The sequence below is a fragment of the Empidonax traillii genome, unplaced genomic scaffold (assembly GCF_003031625.1).
Source record: "Empidonax traillii isolate 1590-97213 ecotype Southwest subspecies unplaced genomic scaffold, ASM303162v1 scaffold372:size565953, whole genome shotgun sequence".
Lineage (NCBI taxonomy): Eukaryota > Metazoa > Chordata > Aves > Passeriformes > Tyrannidae > Empidonax > Empidonax traillii.
In genome coordinates this window covers 78,892-84,891 of record NW_020955565.1, presented here as the reverse complement: position 1 = coordinate 84,891, position 6,000 = coordinate 78,892, and positions in this window count along the sequence as shown.

The window sequence follows — 6,000 nt, the reverse complement described above, 5'->3', positions numbered from 1 at the left end:
AATGATTGAGAGAGAACCTTGGTGAAATCCTGCTCTGTTATATACGGCATGTAGGTCATTAGCCTAGTGATCTCAAGAGTTCCCATGGATCCTCAGGATACACATCATCATGGATTGCATCAAGGATACACGGCAGAGAGCCAGACAAGTTATGGCCACAAGTGCTCTTGTGTTAACCAGGTGGTACCTCCCTATTTTAGGCCTGGGACAAAGGTGGGTTCTGCTCCTCGAGGGCTCTGGGATTGCACGTGCCTAACCAGGGTGCTTGTGCTGTGCCATCCCTGTTGATCTTTCCTCAAACTAGCCATTTACAGCAGAATTCCAACTCTACCAGCTCCAGGAAATGTGGCTTTGGCACACCCCATCTCTCGGCTCGTCCCTTTGTTCCTTTTCTAAGCTGTTCTGTTTGTTCCACAGCACACACCAGATTTTCACTGCTCCAGACATTCAGCTGAATTATATCAGCTGTTATCAGTACAGCTCATCAGATGTTTCCTTTCCATTACAATTGTCCTGGAACGTCTCAGAATAAACCTGTACAAGTCTTATCTACCAAAGAGCTTTGACTGTGCCTGTTGCTGTTGATCCCACAAGTCAGTTTACAGAGAACTAGCACTGACAAGTCTGTAAGTGCCCCAAACAGACAGCAAGAAAAAATCATTGGCATGTTCACAGCCTAATAATGAGCATGAAATATGTTGTTTTTTCCAGTGGCCTTCCAGCCATGCAGGGCAGCAGGAGGAATCTTTACTGACAGCAACTGCGAGCACCTCTTGCTTTGTGCCACCGGGTCTGCTCCTCCCGCCTTCACAAGAGACCTGCAAAACTCCCTCACCTACTGGCATGAACTGCTCCCCTGAGCTGACTCCTCTTTGTACTCTGAGTAAACTGGCAGCCCCCACCACAGGATACGAGGAGAGCAACACACTGGGAGAACATCTGTGAGCTGGAGGGGAACACGAGTGTGAGTGTTTGGGTCCAGCATGAGAAGAATGCGCAGTGTGTGCTGTACCTCAGTGGGGACTCACAGAGTCACGTGCCAGCTGTGCTGGGTTATTCCTGCTGTTTTCCGTGCTTGGAAAGCCAGATGTTGCTAAACTGGGACCTGGCCACGTGGCTTCCAGTGAGGGAAGGGTTGTTATTGCCTCTTGCCCTGGGAGATGGGATTGGTTAAAACCAGGGGCACCTGTTCTTGTCCACAGGTGAGCTGGGAGGTGAGGTGAACACCAGTGAAAGCTTTCAAGCCTGAATTCTGCAGGATAACAAAGCAGGAAAAGCTCTTGCTGCTTGTTCCCTTTGGGACTTACAGCCTCAATTCCAGGGAGGGCAAGGAATGGCTGGAAGATACAAACACGAGGTGGAGCAGAAAAAAAAAAAAAAAAAAAGAAAAGAACTTCAAATATTCTCATAAAATCCTAGAACGGTTTGGGTTGGAAGGGACCTTAAAGCTCATCTCATTCCAACCTCCTGCCATGGGCAGGGACACCTTCCACTAGCCCAGGCTGCTCCAAGCCCCATCCACCCTGGCCTGGGACACTTCCAAATGAAGGTGAGCTGAAAAGAACTCTTGGTGATTACCTGGAAGCTTATGATGCTTTCAGGTACTGTGTGGGGAATTAGGTTTACATTTGTGGCAGTGAGTTGGAAGGGAGTGTCCCTGAGGGACACCCACCTGGCAAAAGCCATCAAACCCAATTTACCTGTTGTGCAACGAACTTCACTGTGAGAACAAACACGGGAGGTTTTAAAGAGCATTCTGTGATTTAAAATGGTATCTGAATCTCTAATGTTGATTCAATGCTAATTAAAATACCATACCTTTCACTGACAGGAACCTGAATCTCTGTGAGAAAACAGGAGCAGGAGGGACTGACATTACCTTCCTATAAAGGTGCAGCTTGTCCTCTGCACCCTCCCCTGGTGTTCACTGTAGGTTAACTCCATCAAAAACAATTACAATTCATTGTTTAAGAACTCAACATGCTAAATCTTGATTTTAACTTTTCATGTGACCTAAATAATGTGCTTATAGTTGAAGGTAAACCAATGTATCAAAGATGAACTGCCAGATCAATGTTGCAGTTGATCTACTCCGATAAATGCTTTTCATATTAATTAAATTCCCTGATTAATTAAACTTTCTTGGGCTCCAGAATGGAAGAAATGAATGCCAGTTGCAGAAGCTACAGATTTCCCATTCTTTAAAGATCTGATGAGTCAAAGAACAGGGTGCAGGGTTCAGACTGTCCCATCCCTTTGCAATCACTCCATTTTGCTGAACGCTTGGCTTTGTCCCTCTGGTATTTCCATGACCCGAGTGTCAGGAAAATGGGGGGAAGTTTGGTGAGGATCCCAGAAAGCAAAATGTGGCTTACAGCTATAAAAACTACTGGTTTTTCTTGCCTAAGGAGTTGTTACTGTAATATGGTTTCAAATCTCCTCCTTAGGTAGCTTGCTACTGGAACTTCAAAAAGGAAAAATATGAGACTTTAGCAGGAAACAGTCTATTTATAAAGCATTTTATATATTGTCCCACTGTTTATGCTATCCAGCGATGAGTTTAAAAATACCATTTCCCTCCCTAACAATCTCGATTTTCCTCTTTGCTTTGATAATCCATAAGTAGCTGTGTGAGTGTTTACACACAGCATGCTTCAAACTGGGAGGATAAATTCTCTTATTATTCAAAAAAACACGGACGCAGAAGGAAACAGGAGTTCGCTTCCTCCTAATGAATGAGGTTCCAGTGCTCTGCCTTGTGGATTGGGATTAACGACAAATTTAGATGCCTTTTTTTTTTTTTTTTTTTTTTTTAATTTTCAAGGGCAATTTGTATGAAAGCCACTGCACGTATTTCAGGGTGACTCTTTGTTCTTTCCGAAGAGCAGATCAGGGGATTGATGTTTCGTAGAGGAGTGGCATTGATGTCAAAAGTAAGCTTTTAGTGTTCTTGGAAGCATCTACCTAAGGATGGCTCTTGAAAACTGAATGCTTGGTAGCTTTGCAGAGACTCTGTAGAGCTAATAGCTATATTTTCAGAAGATTCTGTTCATTCCAACTATTTTTTTTTTTTTATTATTTTGCTTCTTGGCTACAGTGACTGAACAGATTTTCCCTGAATGGCTTCTTTTGTCTATTTAGTCTTTGGTGGCAGGGGGGCTTTTAGAACAGAGAATGTCTCTTCTGTCCTCTCAGCTGGTCATTGACTGACCATCAGCAGAGGCACAGGGGATGCAGGGGAGGGTGAAGTGAGCTGGGGGGTCCCAAAAGTGGAAAGCAAAGGAAAATGAGGCTTAAAGAACATCAGGCTTCCAAAGGTGAGCTCTTAAAATGAGGGAAGCACTGGAATCGAGGTTGTTCTGAGTAGCCCATTTTTATGAAGCAGCAGAGGGGTTTACAAATAGATAGAACAGCTACACTATTTGCTATTAATAAAATAATGGTCATAGCAGGACTGATTGGCAGATGGTGCTATGGAAAGAGAGGCTGTGACCATAAATTATGAAGAACTTAACTGGGAAGAAAATTTCAGCCCTGTTGGCACTGGGCAAAAGAAGTTATCGAGCTCTCTGTTGAAAACAAGCTTGGGAATTCTTCTGGAAGGTCAGGAAGGATATTTGTTAAACAACCCCATTGTGGTCACACAGGTCAACACCCTTCGTGGTGAGACACCCATGAGCACCCCCAACACACACACTACATGTTATCAGGCCTGGGAGATGGTTCCACTGGGAATGTTTTAGTGTAAACAGCTCCAGCTCCTGCCTGGGAAGGATTTACAGAGTTATGCAAGTCACAGAGGAACAGGACTCAGGCATGACCCCCCAAATGGATCTGGGTAAACGAGTCCTGCCCTTTACAGAGAGAATTTCACTGGTGTGTTGGAAACCTAATTATTGCTGGGTGTTTTTGGTGGCACAGCACCCATCAGCGGACCCTGCAGAGTGCAAAGGTGAAGGTGGCTGAATTCCCAGAGAGGGGAAGGGAAGTGCCAGGCTGAATGCAGCCATCCATGCATGGCCCTTTCCCAATAGGAAAAGTATGGGACAGGCGAGGGGAGGGCTTGGAGAAGGGAAGGAAGTGTAATTTGGTCTGGCTTAGGTCCCTCTGATGTCACTGCTGTAGTCTAACATGGACTGCAAGATGTAATGTAATGTAATGGCCAGTCTCTTCGCGAACGAAGAACCGGGGAAGGTCTTTCCACCTTCCAGCCTGCGCATTGGATTTTTTAGGTGAGACACAGTGTGTGCGGAACTGAGCCCACCCTTTAATCCTGAGGTTCATCTGCCGGGGCCAAGCACGCTTGGACGGTGGCAGCGAGGTCCTCAGGACGTAGATGGATTGCCGCCTTATGGGCTAACGAGCTCCATCTGCCCGGGGAGTGGCCCCCACCGGGAATCGAACCTGGGTCTCTACAGTGACAGTGCAGTGTCTTTTCCCCTGGACCACCAGGGGCTCCCTACTGCAAGATGTAGGTTGTTAAATTCAGCCCAGGACTACACCACAGGATAAGAAGAGTGCAGATAACGTACAAATCTTATCTGCTAGGAATAAAAGATTACAAATTCAGCTCATACACATGAAAAAAGGAAAAAGGATGAGCTGTGTTTGGATCCACCATAAGGAGATGAAAAGCTGCACAGGCCTTTCATCTTTTATTTTTGTTTTAGCTTTTTTTTTCCCCCGACATTACAGTATTGATGAGAGAAAATGAGGCAACATCCCAGACCCACTTCAGGAAAAGAGATAAAATAATCAGCTTTTTTTGTTTTTCATTTCTCCTGGGTTTGCAGAAACTTTTAAGATGCAAGTATTACCTCACATGAAGAGATTCAGAGGAAGATCTTTATTCACTTTTACAGCAACTACCCACAGCTGCTGTACAAGGTTTTTTTAGGATAAAATGCAAAAGAGGGGCTGTTTGGTGGCCGGGGAGGGGATGTCTGCTGCGATTACTGTTGTTTGCATTGTGGGGCCGGTGGGAAGCCCCTGCACGACAAAGAGCAGGGCAGGAAAGCTGCTGGAAACATCTTTTTAGGTTGCCCAAACCAGCCAGATTGTGACAGGAGGCATTTCCTAAGCTTGCTTGGGTGGCTTCCCTATTTTAATTAAATTGACACCCAGGGAGCCACGAAGGTCTGGGATCCCAGGCTGAAACTCCTGAGCACTTTCTCTCAGCATTTTCCTTTCCCAAATGCATAAATGTTGTCCGTGAACAAGATGCTGATGCTAAATAACTATGGGAAAAGACTGAAATTTAAAGTGAGTGCTGCCCTCTCTCTTTTTTTTTTTTCCTAAAAGAGGTCTTTTTCTAAGAGAGACTGCCAGCCTTGGGAGTTCTGGCCTTCTGAGAGCTGACAGAATTTCCTGTAAGGGCTGCTTTTATAAAAGCTGTTTCCTTTTGGGTTTTTATGTTGCTTTTCCTTTTTTTGCAATTCTTCTGTTTGTTCTTACCGTCTCCCCACTTGTTCTCACTCATTTAACCTGCTCTGTGTACCGATAAAAGAACAGAAAATAATAACATACTGATTTCTACAGTTAACTTACTGTTAATTTACAGTTAATATCTGTGGAGAAGCTTCATGACTGTGCTGTTTAAGCCCAGCACAGACATGAACCTTATCCACAAATATTCCCATCTATCAAACAGTCCTTCCTTCCTTTCAGGCCACTCCTGCCCTGCAGGATGACTCACTCCGCTCCGTGGGAGTTTCCAGTTGTAACAATTTATTGACTAGGACATTTTTTTAATTATTTGCCCCGCAAGCATTGCAAAGTCACACAAGTTCTCCAGGTTCTGTGCTTTCAAGGCACAATTATTTTACATGAGGGTGCTTTTTTTCCTGCCTTGGGAAGGAAGTGGGTGTGTGGGGAATACGCTGGATTATTTTAGTAGGTGAGATATTAAAAGGAAAGCACCAATAATGTATTTATAGGGATATGAGACTTAATTCGAGTTTTAGTTAAATGAGTGTGGGTTTACCAATTGAAATATAATAC